The 17,600-nt window shown below is 41.5% G+C and overlaps 1 long non-coding RNA gene across 1 annotated transcript in view; it reads right to left on the bottom strand.

Annotated features, from left to right (window-relative positions):
* The window catches only part of LOC147574770 (uncharacterized), a 112,037-nt gene that overhangs the window by 1,622 nt on the left and 92,815 nt on the right, over nt 1–17,600 (bottom strand). The gene's annotated exons all lie outside the window — the stretch shown is intronic.

Here is a 17,600-nt window from a genome sequence, read left to right as displayed (position 1 = left end):
GACACAGAGTACAGAGTTCCATCTTTAATCTGTAATCATAACACTGCTTTTCAGGGATGCTAAGAGATTTGAGTCTATAGAGTTAGAAGCTGCCGGATGACTCCACTTCTTCTTCAGAAGTATAGGAGAGGAAAAATTAAATTTATTCAGCACTTATCCAGGTATTTTGTGTGTATCAAATCATCTCATCTTTAACACAGCCTTATGAGGCAAGAATTTCCGTTTTAGAGACAAGGAGACTAAGATTGTAAAAGATGAAGCAACTTGCCCAAGATCATGTTACTGGTACATAATAGCAGAGCCAGGAAATAAAATCCAGAGGCTGAACTGCCTCATGCATTCTAATCCCATCTAACCCATCTTCGTAAAGATTTGTAATTCACAGCACTGGAATTTTCAAGCACCAGAGGGTACCTTTTCCTTGGAGACTGCTAAGCATTTCCTCCTGCAAACTTTTGACCCCTACATCTTTCTCCCAATGTCAGGAAGAATTATTATGAAGAGACAATACCCAGTTTTGAGCTCATGTAGGGTACTCATGACCAACAATGGAAATTTGAGGTATGTCTCTCTTAAAAACATATACTCCCAGAACTATCCCTAGGCAATGTAACATCTACAAGAGCATTCCAGAGATGCTAGTGCACTTTGTGACATGCTACCGTAAGTGACATGCTACGTACACACTATTAGGTACCGCTGTGCAGTGATTCCCGAGCCACCTTGTTCCAGATTTGCATTTAAAGAAAATAAATCCTAGTTTTGCTGGTTCTGTGACATACACCCCACATCACACAACCCAAGGGCTCCTGTATCATTTGGCCTATTATAGACATTACAACTCAAATTCACTCACTGTCAAAATAAGTCATTCCTTTGAAATGAACTGAGATAAGTTAAAAAAAAAAAACAACAAGGGGAATCTTTTTTTTTTCATGTCTCTTTATCCAACCAGGGAGATCTATTTGAAACAGCCACTCAAAATGTATTATTAATAAAAGCCAACAAATGTGCTTTCTCTGACTTTATGATCTGAAAAGCTCCCAGTTAATGGCAGCCACTGATTTTCAGCTTTCCTCCATGGTAGACAAGGAAACTGATCATAAAGGACGGGGCCTAGCCCATCTGATTTATTGATACCATTGTATACTGTCAATTACTCATAAGCATGGCAAATGCTGAACATTACATGAATAGGAGCACTATACTAAATTATAGATGGCCAGTGTGGAGAAGTGTAATATATGAGGTCCCATCAGCACACTGTCAGAGCAACCCTTCAAATAAAAGTCTCTGTTTTAATGAGCACCAAGGCCCTGTGCACATTAGGCATATGAACTGGAGGGGAATAAATCAGAGGATCAAAATTTACAATCCAAAAGGGGTTCATCAAGTTTGGGAGGAGACCAATTGCTGAGTTAAGAAGGCGAAGCAGTTCAGCATGTTATTAGTACAAAATATCACATAGTACCTATCTAAACACCCTCAAGAAGTCTTTGTATTCATCTAAAAGCCCAATATCAATAGAGTATAAATATGTATATATATATATATATATATATATATATATATATATATATATATGGAATGAGTAAGCTGAAGAAGAATAGTGTCTCAGACAGATTCCCTAAGGCACAAGACTAAATTATTTCTCTAACCTGGAGTGGAATGAAAGTGGGGAGCAGGTAAGAGGAGGTTGGGTGTGGAACAATCAGGAAGGCAATTCTGGGACCTCATTGTACTGTGTATATAAATCATTAAACAGCAGACAAATGATTTAACACTAATACAAACATGGGTTCCCAGAGAATTAAATTTCCCTTCCCACAAATGAGTCAGAATAAAAGTGAACTGGCTACACCATCATCTCACCAAGTGCCAGGAAATATGATGACAGTACAAAATAAACCTTTTTGGGATTGATGTGACTGTATTCAAAACCATCCATGCACCCATGAAATTCCTCAACCCATTTAAACTAATGAAGCCAGATCTAGTCTGATACACGGGTCCCCAAAGACTAGACCCATGACCTGGGCTCACCATGAGGCAATTTGAAACACTTTAGAACAAAAGCATAGGTGGAAGATTACCCACTGTACTTTTTTTTTTTTTTAATTTTTTTTTTTCAACGTTTATTTATTTTTGGGACAGAGAGAGACAGAGCATGAACGGGGGAGGGGCAGAGAGAGAAGGAGACACAGAATCGGAAACAGGCTCCAGGCTCTGAGCCATCAGCCCAGAGCCCGACGCGGGGCTCGAACTCACGGACCGCGAGATCGTGACCTGGCTGAAGTCGGACGCTTAACCGACTGCGCCACCCAGGCGCCCCTACCCACTGTACTTTTTTAGGAAGGACTGCCCTTTAGTCTGAGGTTACGCCCTTCCCAATAATTCACGCAGTATTCTTTCTTTTTAAAATAATGACAATCAGCTTGCAGTTATCAAGGTCCTTTTTGTCTAATGTCCTTGATTTGGCAAATAAAAAGTTAACAATTCTATGTTGAATGCATTTTTTTAAATTTATCAACCACAAAATCCAAAAATCTAAAAATAATCCTCTTATATTCTAAGGTAGCCCAATTTATACATCAATATACATGCAGGTTAAGACTCTATAAATGCCTGCTCTGCTTATTTTGCTACTTGAATGTGGTGGGAGGAAAGAGCCACACAGTATAATTTAAGAGGATTGGTCCCAGCTTCTAGCACAATGAATCCTGTAAATGATAGTCTCTCAAGCATTCACACTAAAGCAAAGTTTGATCATCTGGAATGCGGTGGTGGCCTCACTTTGTTTTCCACCTTGTCTTGGTATCTCAAACAAGTTGCAGATTCTTCCCACACCCTGAACTAGCAGTTTCTTGACCCCCTTCGTTTAATTTCTGCTCCCCATCAGTTACTTCAGTGAAACTGCTTTTCACTTGCATGATGGAACTCTCCTTTCCTTTGATCTCAGAGCAAGGCAGGGGAAGCCCAGTAACTGAGAAGTGATGATTGGACATGACACCTCCTAAGGCTTGGTCAACAGAAGAGCGCTTTGAAGTGAACCTCACATTTCAGAAGGAGAATTTTTGATGGGCTTTTTACATAACGTGGAGCCAAGGTTATACTAGTAAGGACCATGAGTTTCTCATGCTCAAATCTACTGCATGGTGAGATAGCAGACCATTTTTTAGCAACTTAAGAAAGATCAAAGGAAAAAATTAAAAACAACAAAAAATGAAAACAAGCAAGCCTCGAACCAGGAGCACAACCCAGGTTGGGGGTCAAGGGGACTTCAAAGTCACAGAGAAGCCTGCTATTCAGAATGCACCTGTTTACTCCAGCCATTTCTCTGTAGGTTCCAATCCTCCCCATTATCCAAGGCTCAGCCAGAAACCATCTCTCATAATAAGTCTTCCTACCCCTTGGTGATAAATTCTCTCTCCCCTTCAGTGCAATCATAGCACCAAACTATATTTCTGTTATCAGAGGAATGCCTTCATTTTCTACTTTGCATTATTGGTTTTTAAGATAAAAGCACCACTTCTCTTACCATTTTGAAGGAACCACAAGATCAGAACCATGTTTGATTTATCTTTGTATACAGTTAATGTTCAATAATTACTTTCTGGATGGAAATATGAATAAATGAATGAATGAATGAATATGAATTGGTGTATATTAACTTTAAACTTTCTATGATTCCACAGAGGCATTTTTAATTCTCTGCTTCCTTATTTTTCTTTACATGGCATCAGTGGGCATCTCTGATGTGCTGAGGAAGACAAAAACAACCAAGTTGTTGGTGATGCCGGTAAGTGGCAATTACAAAAATTTCGCCTTTGGTTCCTATCACCACTTCTGGTTTTCCAATCTATTCACAAGAAAATCATCTCATTTGATTCTCACTACTACCCTGCCATGGGGGAAATAGAAGCAACATAGGAATATAATCCCTATGGAGCAGATGGAAAACTGAGATTCTAAGAGAGGTGGGAACTCATTCAAAGTCACATAGATGACCAGTAGCAAAGAAAGTTTCCAATCTGGCTCAGTCCTTTGGTAGAGAAAACACACCTGGTTATGCCCCCCGGGTGGAATCCAGGAGTGGAGTGGGATCCACAAGATGAGGAAACCAGGTTAAAAAAGGGCCTTTGAGAGAGGAAGATAGTCCATATGAAATAAATAAGAACTCACGTGTACACTCTCCCCAAAAAGCATCCAACCTCACTGACATGCCCATCATTGTAAGGAACCCAAGTGGTGCCTTACTTGGCACTATTAGCAGGTCCATACAGGTATAGCTCCAAGGTCCCCAAGACAGTAGATGAAGTCAAACTTCAGTGTTGTGGTTCATTCATTTATTCAGCAAGCATGATTTGGGGGCTTATTCTACAAGGGGCCGAAAAGGTAAGTCTTGTTTCTGATTTCAAGAACTGCAAACCAGCAGACAGACTACAGTGGAAGGAAAAGGAGGAAGGAATTCCTTTAGAAGGAAACAGAGGTTTCAAAAATCAAACTTCTCTCAACTGTCCATGGTGGAGCCAGAATTGGGATACATGTTTTCTGACTCTTTAGTCTTTGGTTGGCTCTCTGATTTTATAGAAAGGGGGAACTAAGGCAGGATGAGGTTGGTTTAAGCCCCACATCAGGTCATTGGCAGAGGAGAGTTAGAATTTATGAAAGCTAAATCCCACGACTGTGTTTTAGCCATTAGATGAGGCTCTCTCCTGGTGACAGCGACCACATTACTTTCCTTCCTTTTACACCAAAAAGGCCAAAAGTTCAAAGTCTAGTCCCACTGGAGCCCCCCATACCAGAGCAGCACCCTTCCCTGTCTGCAGTGTTCCCCTGGGACCGGCCTATGCATTTGCTTTGTAGATCTCTCCAAACAAGAACTGTACAAGTTCTCACCAGTAGACAACTGCTTATTTGCCTCCAATTCAAATTACTAATTGTCTTTTGATCACACATCATGTAATGAGAAAATTAATTCTGAAAAAGGTATGCTATGTCAGCAAAGAGCAAAACAAAAGGTGCTCAATTAACAAGTAATAATCTGTTTTTCTTTCTATATCTGAAAGCTCTTCATCTGACTCTAGGCTTTAATATGTAGACAGACTATTCTCGCTCTTGGTGTTTCCCTATTAGAGGAGAGAATGATGTGTGTCTTGCTCACCATTGCATCCCTCACACAGTGGTTGGCATGTAGCAGAAGTCCAATAAATATTTCTTGGGTTTTGGTATGCACATGTGTGCATGCAAAAGCTTGCAATGTAACCTGCAACGCTTGCAATACTTACTCCTCATGGAAAGACCCACCTGATTTCCAGAAAGCTTCCCTAGGTTTAGAAGGGCAGGGGGCCAATATGGGAGCTCCTTGCTTCTCCATTTTCACAGCAGTTCCGAAGACAATGCCCTGGATGTTAGATACCCACAAGGATTTAAATATGCCCACCCACCCTGATAAGCATGTTTGCATGCAATTGCCTCCTCTAAGAGACACTTAGGCAACTGAGCCAATTACAGCAGCTGCATGCAGGCTGACCTTAGGACACCTGGATACCGGGCAGCTTGCAGAAATCTGCTGCTTTAAGTCAGTATCCAGGAAAAGCAACAAACGTTTCCACAAAGCCACCAAGACTATTTTGCCTTGGTGCTGTGACAAGGAACAGTTACAAGGAAGAAAGGGCAGAGTCACCATCTATTGAGCACCTGTTTTATGTCAAGCACATCACTGGGTGTTTTTACCTGAATTATCTCATTTGAAATTGGTGCTGTTATCCCCATATCAGAAATGAGAAAACTGAGCCTTTGGAAGGTCAAGCTAGCTTGCCCAAGTTTATTCAGTTCAAAAGGAGCAGAACTGAGATGCAAACTCAGGTTTGGTTGAAGCCAAACCCCATGTTCTCTCCACCATTCCACCCCATTTGCTGAAGAGGCCACTAGATTCCATATGCAATTCTGTTCTTGCTTTCTGAGAACAGCACTTTGCCTGTAGCTGAGTATGTGGTGCTCCTGTTCCAATGACAGCCTGTTGGTCAGCGTGCTGGTGTAGTAAAATAGGCCAGGGAAGGTACCAGAAGTCAAGTTTGTGGCACTCCCTGTGGTGTGCATATCTGCTCCATCACTTACCCCTTAATCTCTTTATTTTTCCTCTGACTTCCTGTCTCTTTCTACCTACATCTTAGACTTGCAGGGACAGCCCTGTTAACTTCCAAGCTAAAACATGTGCCAAGCCCTGGCACTAAACAGCTTAATTTAATTAGGTCCTGGGATGGCCAATTTCACTGCTGATGTCATTTCTCAAAATCCCCTGGGGCATAACTCTGCTGGCTGCAATGTCTTAGGACACAGTGTTAGAGTCAAGAACCAGGAGATGACCTTGTGCGCTAGAGAGCTAGGCTCCAGTGGGACAACCCTTCCTTAAGTGCTAGAAGTCCTCTCTGGAAAACTGAGCTGTCTGGGGGCAGAGGAGTAAAGATGTGACAGACAGGCAGCATTAAGTAGTTCTAACAGAGGAAAAAGTTACCCTGTTAATGTGAACACAGGACAATGGCAGGAAATTGGATAGTAGACAGTGCTTGGAGACCAACCAGGATCCAGGCTCAGGCAACAGGGACACAGACACTGGGCTGATGGTCAAAATGAAGACCTCAGGTCCTAGAGGAAGTGGCAGGAACAAGGCAGAAGCCCAAAGGTGCAGGGGCCATGATCTGGGCAAGTTAACCAAACCTGGACTTGGGCAAGAGGTTCAGGCACCAGAACTAGAGTTCAGGGTGAAGACTGCATCTACAGATAAGGCCTGTTAGGTTTTTTTCCTCACACCAACCAATTCCCTAGTTCTCCAACTGGGTGTCCTACAATTCAATTCAGTTCTGACGTTTTCTGGAGTCAGCCTCAGACCTTACAGGTGAAAGCTTCAGTCCCAGAAGACTGCCCTCACTTCAGAAACCAGTCCCCAGGTTACCTGCACTCTGTCTCACTTGGCTACAAAGTCAGGGGCTCCCACAATCCCCTCCTGGGTCTGAACCTCAGTCTTGATCATTCTCTAGAATAACTCACAGAACTTGGGGAAATGTTATACTTACTATAATGGTTTATTATAAAAGTACAAATGAATAGCCAGATGAAGAGGTACCACAGGAGCCTCTGTCCCCATGGAGTTGGGGTACACCACTCTCCAAGAATGTGGATGTGTTCACCAACTCAGAAGCTCCCTGAACCTCATCAGTTAGGGGGGGTTCAATATATAGGTGTGATTGTGGCCATTGGTGATGAGCTCAATCTCTAGGTTCTCTTCTCTCCCTGGAGGTCATGAGGTTGGGTTGAAAGTTCCAAGCTTCTAATCTTGGATGGCTTCTCTGGCAACCAGTCCCCATCCTAAAGCTAGCAGCCCCCCAGCCAAGAGTTGTCTCCTTAGCACAGCAAGGACATGCTTATCACTCAGGAGATTCCAAGGGTTTTAGAAGCTATGTGTCAGAAACAAGGGACAAAGACCCAACACTGTGCATTATACCACAGAGGCAAGTGTCCAGCTACCAGAATACAGGTAGGAGCCATGTTGGTGGCCAGGATGATCTAAGGATGTATCCTCCACACTGGACAGGGCCTCAGTGTTGAGAGTTGGGGCCAGCTGCAGAGAATAGGGCAGAAGTGAGCTTATAAATGTGAGGCCCCAGAAGATGTGGGAGAGAAAGACATAATTGCTTGGCCAGCAATGAGAGATCAAGAGGTATCTGGAAGAGCCCTCTGTTGTCCATATGGCTTCTGACCACCTCCAAAGTCTTGATAGTCACCATGGCTTCTCTGCTTTCCCCAGATACTTTTTATTTTTTTTAATTTTTTTGTTTTTATTCATTTTTGAAAGAGAGAGAGACAGAGCATGAGTGGGGGAGGGACAGAAAGAGAAGGAGACACAGAATCTGAAGCAGGCTCCAGGCTCTGAGCTGTCAGCACAGAGGCTGACGTGGGGCTCAAACTCACGGACCGCGAGATCATGACCTGAGCCAAAGTCTGACACTCAACCAACTGAGCCACCCAAGGCACCCTTCCCCAGAAACTTTTAAAAAATCAACTGAGGGACACCTGAGTGGCTCAGTTAAGCATCCTACTTCAGCTCACATCATGATCTTGCATTCTGTCAGTTCAAGCCCCAGGTCAGGTTCTGTGCTGAGAGCTCATAGCCTGGAGCCTGCTTCAGATTCTGTGTCTCCCTCTCTCTGCCCCTCCCCTGCTCCCACTCTCTCTCTCTCTTTCTCTCTCTTTCTCTCTCTCTCTCTTTATCTATCTCAAAAATGCATGAACATTAAAAATAAATAAATAAATAAATATCAACTGAAAAAGAAAAAAAGCTTAACTCCTAGAAACAGAGTAGAAAAGTGGTTGCCAGGGAGTGAGGGGTGGAGGAAATAGGAGGAAATAGGGAGAGGTTGATAAAAGGACATAAACATCCAGCTATAAGATGAATTAGGTCTGAGGATCTAATGTATCACATGACAACTATGATTGATAACACTGTATTATACAATTGAAATTTGCAAACAGAGTAGAACTGAAATTTTCTCACCTCCCAAAAAAGAAATACTATGTGTGGTGATGAATATGTTAATTAACCAGATTGGGGGAGGGGGGAAACCCTTTCAGAATGTAGATTATATCAAGTCATTACATTACACATTTGAAATATCTTACAATTTTGTCAGTTATACCTCAGTAAAACTAAAAAAAAAAAACAACAACAATGATTATTAAGCCCCTTTAACTATGTGCCAGAGTTACAGAAGATTAACTCTTAGAAGCAGTCCTTGCCTTCAAAGTTCATTCTAGTCAAAGACATGGAAGTAATATACATGAAATCGAGAATTACAATATTTTAGTTCTAGAAAGAATCTTAGAGTTTGTACTAGTTTCTTATTGCCATGGTAACAAATTACCACAAACTTAGTGGCTTAAGACTATGCCACTTACGGGAGCCCCTGGGTGGCTCAGTCAGTTCAGTGTCTGACTTTGGCTCAGGTCATGATCTCACGGTTCATGAGTTCGAGCCCCGCATTGGGCTCTGTGCTGACAGCTCAGAGCCTGGAACCTGCCTCTGATTCTGTGTCTCCCTCTCTCTCTCTGCCCCTCCCCTGCTCATGCTCTGTTTCTCTCCATTTCTCTCAAAAATAAACATTAAAAATTTTTTTAAATAAATAAAAAAGACCATGCCACTTATTTATTATCTTACAGTTCTGGAGGCAGGAAGTCTGCAATGGTTCATCTGAGCTAAACTCAAGGTCATGCTACAGCTGCCTTTCTTCTGGAAGCTCTAGGGGAGAATCAGTCTATTTCCTCACCTCTTCCAGCCCCAGGAGGCCACCTGCATTCCTCAGGCCAACAAAGCCCATTTTTCCACCTTCAAAGGGCATCGCTTCAACCTCCACTTCCACTATCACATGCCCAGCCTCTGATTCTGATCCTCCTGTCTCCTCTCTAAGGGTGCTTATGATTACACTGATCTCACCCATGTCATCCAGGATAATCTCCTGCTCTCAGGATTATTAATTAAATCACACCTGCAAAGTCCCTTTTGTCATGTAAGATAACATGTTCGTGGGTTCCAGGGATTAGGAAGTAGACATTTTCAGGGAGCTCTTCTAACATAGCCACCCTCTGTAGATGAGGACATTAAAGCACAGGAGGTAAATGACTTGCCCAGAACCATGAGTTTGGACTAGACATCAGGTTCCTACCATACTTCCTAGGCAAGTGTTCTTTCTGTTACACTAGGCTGCCACCAAAATGAACAATACAAATCAGTATAACAGTAAGTGTGCATTATATTATACATTTACAAATACACAGGATTACAGGATCAGAGAGTCAGTGCTTGGAGGACTTTAGAAGTCTTCATGTCCAACCATCTGATCCTGGCTGCATCCATATATTTCATATCTCCAGTTAGGGGGAACCCCACACCTGCCAAAGCAACCCACAGCCTATTTCTGCATGTGCAAACTGTGAGCAGAATGTTCTTGGAATGTCTGGATCACCAAGCTTCGGAGTTTGGACGATCCGCGCTGTACTCCACATCTCAGCTGTGACCCCTACTGCACTGGAAATCCCACCACAAGCCCAGATGCACCAGAAGCCCAGTGCAAACCCATGCAAACACTGCCACGCACGTATCCAAACCTTCTCTCCTTCCTTAGTCACAAGACCTAACAGTCACAAGACTAGCCCGCATTTCTCAGACTTTCTTGCAGTTATATGGACATAAGACTAATTTTCACCAATGGAATAGGAGGAGGAATGATGTGTACCATTTCAGGGCCAGGCTTTATAAAGCAGTGCCTCTTTTCTCTTTCTGTTCCCTCCTACCTAAATGCCAATGTCTCTGGGCATCTAGTGAAAGACACCTTGATTTCTGAATCATTGCCCAAAGGAGAGATACCCACCAACCAGGAACAGCCATGTTAGACTGCTATGTGAGTAAGAAATAAACTTCTGCAGCATTGCAGCCATGCTAACTTGGAGCCTCATTTGTCACAGCAGCTTAGCTTATCATAACTACAATAGTACCTCTTCACCACTACCTGACCAGTGTCATTGCCACTGGTCACGGCTAAAGGGCAGGTTCTACTTATTCCCGCCAGCCAGGACCCTGTCATTCCAGCCATGGAGGCCTTGGGAGGTGGGATGGGAGACTCACAGTGGTCCCATAATCTCTATTCATACCCCCATGCTTTCACAGAGACTATAGACATTCTCTTAATATCATATAAGATACTATTCAGTCACACACACACACACATACTCCACCCTTCAATGAGATGATTGTCCCAAACCCCTTCCATGTGGAAATTCTGAGCTCTGCACTGGTCACAACTGATACTCAAGTAGTCTAGAATGGAATTCTACTCACCACCACTGCCACATGCATCATGTCACCAGCTCTGGTCACATCACCCCACACTGCCATGGAGCACAGCTCAATCTTGCAAAAGTCCTGCAAACATAGACTATCAAGATGTACCCCACCAAAATGACGATGCTGCTCTTCCATACCCACGAGTACGAGCCCGACAGCTGAATGGCCAGTGCAGGACAGGTCGAGCTAGCCACCCATCATGGTCTCAAAAGAACTTCTCCCTTTTGACCACCTATGCGAGGGTCACCCCTCTGATCTCATCTCTTTTGATCCTCATAGTGAGTTTATTTTAGCCGTCTTGCTGACACTGACGTCTTTCTTTCCTGACACTGGGTCTATCTCAGGACCACTTTTTCCCCTCTAACAGCTTTCAATCATTTGAAAATTTCCCCATATCCAGTTTCTCTGTCAAAAAATAGTTCCACCTTGCTAGACATTACATGAAGCTTCTGCCTTTTGGTAACTTAACCCACATAATCCTGATTACATATAGGACTGGGGTTCTAAAGTACCCAGAATAAGAATTTCTCTCCATGATAGTCCTCATAAAAACTAAGAATAACTCTCATGACCCCAAACAAAGTCATCTTTTCTTTCAGCCAAATATTTCCAATACCTTTGACTAGCCCTTAAGAAATTAAATAAGAAAAAATGTAAAAGGAAGCACTCTGTGATCCCTTTAGCTCCCAAAAAATGTTGTGGCTGCCATATACAATCTCCATTTCCTTCACTCTCTTTGTCTCACCTCTCAACATGCCCACAAGAAGAAGGAAACATGAGGGGCACCTGGGTGGCTCAGTCGGTTAAGCAACTGACTGGCTCAGGTCATGATCTCATGGTTTGTGAGTTTGAGCCCCACATCAGGCTCTGTGTGGGCAAAGCCTGCTTCGGATTCTGTGTCTCTCTCTCTCTTCCCCTCCCCTGTTGACTCTCTCTCTCTCTCTCTCAAAAATAAATATTTTATTTTTTTATGTTTTATTTATATTTGAGAGAGACAGAGCATGAATAGGGGAGGGGCAGAGAGACAGAGACAGAGTCTGAAGCAGGCTCCAGGCTCCAAGCTGCCAGCACAGAGCCCAATGCAGGGCCCGAACCCACGAGCCGCAAGATCATGACCCTCGCCGAAGTCAGAAGCCCAACCAACTGAGCCACCCAGGCGCCCCAAAAATAAATAAATATTTTTTAATATTAAAAATAAAAAAGAGGGAAATATGACAGTGGAGAACAAAGCTCCCTGGAGAAAGAAGAATCTGAGCAGGAGTTTGAGGATGTGTGCCATTTGGATGCATACAATGGGTGAGAAATCAAATAAAAAAGAGATTATGTATAATGACAGGACCAGAGAAGGTTCTGGGATGGTTAGGATGGTTAAGAGGGACTCACACCCAATTCCACCATAGGACAGGGTAGGACGCTCCCCATATCAACAAGCAATGCTCCGATACCAGCTAGGTGTTCTACAATCCAACTCAATTCTGACACTGTCTGCCTGGAGTTATAGTCAGATACCACCGGTTAAGGGTTCAGTCCTACAAGATTATCCCCTCTGCAACTGCAGATGCCAATCTCAAATTCAGGTTGTCACCTGTACTTTTGATGAACCAGGTATACATCAGAGGTTCCCACAACCCCTCTTCAGATTTGATTAACTTGCTAGAGCAGCTCTCAGAATTCAGAGAAACATTTTATGTAGTAGAGCACCAGTTTATTAGAAAAGGATAAAACTCAGGAACTGCTAGATGGAAGCAAGGAGTGGGGAAAGGAGCTTCCGTGTTCTTTTTAAGAACACCATACTCCTAGCAACAACTGGGAGGCTCTCTGAACCCCATCCCTTCAGGTTTTAATGAAGGAGGCTTTGTTACACAGACAAGATTGTTTAAATCATTTGCCACTGGAAATTGATTCAACCACCAGCCCCCCTCCCTTCCCTGGAGGTCCAGAGTGAGGGACTAAATCCCCAGATTGGTTCCCTAGCAACCAGGCCCCACCCTTAGGTTTCTTCCAAAAGTCACTTCATTAACATAACAAAGACACCATGATCGCTTTCATCAATTTGGAAATTTCAAGGGTTTTAGGAGCTCTGTGCTAGGGGTTGAAGACCAAATATATATTTCTTATTATAAGTCACAATATCACAATGGTTGATGAGGAAGTCAGTTTGCCTAGAATTAAAGGTATCTATATTTTGGGAAATAATAAATGGAGGATCTTGAAAGCCAGCAGGAAAAAATTTAATTCAATACTGTAGAACATCATGACAATGGATTTGGGGCAGGTAAGAGCTGTGATGTCAACAATAAAAAGATACATTTGGCATCAACGCTAGTTGGAAAGGAGCAGGAAGAAACAATGGCAAGAATTTTAGAATGAGGAGGTAAGAAAATTAACTAGTGTGGTGACAAAACTTCAGAGGAAAGAATGGATGATAGACATCTTCAGGGATTTGGTGACTGGTTGGATTCAGAGATTTCTCCATTTACAAAATTTCACACTTGAATAACTAGGACAGTAATATTCCATCAATGGAAATTTGAAGAGGCAGGGCTGGTTTGGGGAAGAAGATTAATTCCTTTAGAGATGTTGAGTTTGAAGCAAATGTGAAATATCCTAACAGAAATTCCTAGTGAGTAGCTGGAGATGTGGGATTCAACTGAAAGAGCAAATAGAAATACAGGGTCAGGAGTCATCACCATGCTGGTGATTAGCAGGAGCAAAAATGAATGCACTTTCCATCCACTGGGCCAAATAACTGAATGGTAAGAGAAAAGACAAGGGAAGACTTGTGACCATTCCTTCAAAAGTCAAGAGTGCCTGTTATGAGCCAGGTAATGTCCTAGGTGCTAGGAATTCAGAGTGAAGCCCATTAGCCTCCAACTGAGCAACAGACTGATCCTGGGGCAAAAAGTCCAGGTTGGTCCAATGCCCAGCTCTGGACAGGCTACTGGACAATTACTACCAGCTCACGCCTTTCTGCATCCAGATTACTGGCTAGATTAGTAGATAGGTGATTTTTCACTCCTGAAACTTGTGTGGTAGATATATCTTTGATTTACTTATGCCTCTCAAAAAGGCATAATTCCCTCCCCACCCCAATTTTCCTTATTTTTCTTCAAGCATTGGATTTTATCCAATGTTTTAAAATTCCTTTCCTCAAAAAAAAATTACCTTCCAAGAAAAGTCTTTCAAAAGAGTATACATTTAGAAGTTTAAAGTAATTGTAGATACATATATTCCAGCTCTAACAACTCTCTTTCTCTGTTGGGGGAAAGACTCCCACTGAGCAGTTTTGTGTAAAGAGTCAAGTGGCAAAAAGTCATTCCCTGCTGGAGATGGAGGCAGACAAGTCAGAAAATTGTGAGAATCTGGCCTTTGGCCTCTGAGTGGCAAAACACACACACACACACACACACACACACACACACACACACAGAAAGAAAAGAAAAAAAGAAAGGAGAATACAAGGAAAGAAAGAAAGAAAGAAAGAAAGAGAGGGAGGGAGGGAAGAAGGAAGGAAAGAAAAAAATAAAGAACAGTACTCAGTCTCCATATCTTTCTGTGACCAATCACAATTCTGAGTTTGTTTAAAGATAGAATAAGAAGCCTTAATGATCATCATCATGAATATATATTTGACCAAGGGACTTTTCCCAGTGAACATAATTTTTAGAGAACGAAGTGTCAGGTAAGAATACATTTAAGACAATGAAAACAAAATTTGTTCTTTATTCAGTGCTGCTTTTGCCTATTCAAGAAAGATGTTCTTCCATCAAAACAGTGTTTTTCTACTAGAGGCTGGGAAAAACCATGATTGGAAGGAATTGAATCTTGGGTCCTACGACAGTGCTACAAAGGAAAGTTAAGAGTGTTAGCTAGAAATTTTAACATGGATACAGCATCCAAGCATGTGATTAGCAATTTGTCTCTTGGGACAAGGTGGAGGCCTGATTGAATGTGGTGTGAGGAACATAGTGGTACTGGTCTATAATGGATTGGAGAGTTTTTAAATAATAATAATAAAAGAAAGAAAAGAACTGGTCCTTCACCACAGATAGTTTGAGAACCACTGGCCTGCAAAGCTATTGGTTAGATGTCCATATTCTGATACACTCTGGGGCTTCCAGAATTTCAAAATACTAGAGTTAAACTTTCAAAGTATTCAAAACCAAAAAAAAAAAAAAAAAAAAAAAAGAATTCAATGAAATATCTGTGTGCAGGGAAACTGAGAAGCTAAAATTTTTTATTTTTTTTTTTAAATTTTTTTTTCAACGTTTTTATTTATTTTTGGGACAGAGAGAGACAGAGCATGAACGGGTGAGGGGCAGAGAGAGAGGGAGACACAGAATCGGAAACAGGCTCCAGGCTCCGAGCCATCAGCCCAGAGCCCGACGCGGGGCTCGAACTCACGGACCGCGAGATCGTGACCTGGCTGAAGTCGGACGCTTAACGGACTGCGCCACCCAGGCGCCCCTAAAATTTTTTAAAACCAAAAGAGTGAGGACTCAGGTCATGATCTCATGGTCCGTGAGTTCGAGCCCCGTGTTGGGCTCTGTGCTGACAGCTCAGAGCCTGGAGCCTGTTTCAGATTCTGTGTCTCCCTCTCTCTCTGACCCTTCCCCGTTCATGCTCTGTCTCTCTCTGTCTCAAAAATAAATAAACGTTAAAAAAAAAAAAAAAAAGAGTGAAAAGAAATTCTGAGTTGGTCCAGTGTTTATTTGTGGAAATTTTTAAGGAATATAGATACAGTTTTATATGACACTGTATGTAAAATAAGTTAAGTATAGAGAAAAATAATGTATTTCCAAAAGAACTCACAGCCACCTGTTTATAATAGCACAAGACCAGAAAAACCTAAATGCCATCAGAGGCTGGTTAATTCAAGTATGACATCATCATGCAACAAAATGTTTTGCAGTGGTTAGAAAAATTGAGACATCTCTACATACCCAGATATGGCAAGATTTCTAAGACATATTCTTAAGTTAAAGAAAAAAGGGGGGTACAAAACAGCATAATATGGTATGATATCTTTTGTACGAAGGTGAGAACACGCATATACGTGCATGTTTGAGGGCATGGAAAGGAGAAAGTAGTTGCCTCCAGGGAGATAAACTGGGTACCTGATGGACAGGGAAAGGGAATTTGTCTTATTTTTTACCTATGTATCTTTTGAATTTTGTACTATGTGCAACTAGTATCTATCCCGGACAACATATTAAAAATAATAATTAAAAATATGAAAAAAAACCAAAAATGAGAAATAAATTATTCATGTTCCACCATACCCATAAACTGAAATGACATCTGCCCTTAAATCTCCCTGCAGGGTCTGGCACAGTGCCCTCCATTCAATATTTCTTAAATTGTTGAACTAAAAGTAATAGCTCATACAGAATTTAACAACATAACAAAACAAAACAAAAGGATCATTCAATATTTATAATTCATACTTGATATGTTTTCAAGGAACTAAATCATTTTAGCCGAAATGAACAAACCACATTATGGAAACAGAATAAACCTCTGAAGTTGTTAAAAGATACTCGAATCAGCTTTAGAATCCAAAACTTCCTAAAATGGAATAATTTATCCTGATAAATACAATCAGGAAATTTAAAAAATCATGCATTTATAATTACATTGTAATTTGCCTGGAGAATACAGGAATTAGATGCCATCCATGGGATGCTCTTCCATCTGTGATTAATTTGACATAAATCTGCAGATTCAGCAAAGCTATGTCATGTTTGTGTTTAGACTGAATCTGAGAAAATAACATTGCTTTGGATGAAAATGAAGATAACCGTAAGAAATAAAGTAAATAGTAGGGAATCAGATATTAGGAGCTCTCTGAGGGAATACTATTCAGAATTGAAAACATAAAAAAGTAACATTGAAACTGTTATAGTAACAAAATAACTATTAGCCCAAGCTTGTTTCTCAATTTTTCTCCTCCAGGTATATAGCTTGGCACGTCCAGGTATATAATAACCTATTAGGATCTCAGCCATGTTTGTATCTGTTCTTTACTGTTATTTCTATGTAATCTTCTCATATCCCTCTAACAAGTTCATATCCACATTAGATATCCTCAAGATTCTCCTAAGAGACTCAATTTTTTCTCCAAAAAAATGCTTAATTACCCAGTCATTCCATTTAGGGAATAGCAAAAGTGTTCGGCAAAAGTCTTCATGGAATCCCATGAAAAGTAAATGCCATCCCAACTCCCACATCCACACGTGTTGCTATGGGTCATTCAGTTCGCTTAATGAGGGAATAAAATTTGGTCACTCAGAAAAGAATAAAGTGAGGACTTGTTTTAACTTAAAAATGTCTCCCCTCCACATATAGACAAGGCTTTAAAACAGATAAAATAGCCCCTAAGCATGTGATGTCAATCCCAGCACAAGTAGTTTAGGAGAAGCTCAACATTTTAATGCAAGAAATTCACTCTTTATGCAAGGAAATTCATGGTGCTTTTTCATTCCCATCCAAAAAACCTTTCTAACAACACAGAATCTTGCTCTAGGATCTCACAGATTGCATCACCTGCCAGAGAAATATATACTAATCTGTCCAGGTCTCCCAATCCTCAGGGACCCAAGGCAGTAACAAAGTTAAGGAAGAAAGAGCTCATTTCAAACATTTCTTTTAAATCTCTGGGGTTCAGATGTTTACAGTCCATTCATAAGATCAATACAAAATA

The sequence above is a fragment of the Puma concolor genome, chromosome D4, assembly GCF_028749965.1.
Source record: "Puma concolor isolate L17-30 chromosome D4, mPumCon1.1.hap2, whole genome shotgun sequence".
Lineage (NCBI taxonomy): Eukaryota > Metazoa > Chordata > Mammalia > Carnivora > Felidae > Puma > Puma concolor.
This window is presented reverse-complemented; position numbering and strand designations above follow the sequence as displayed.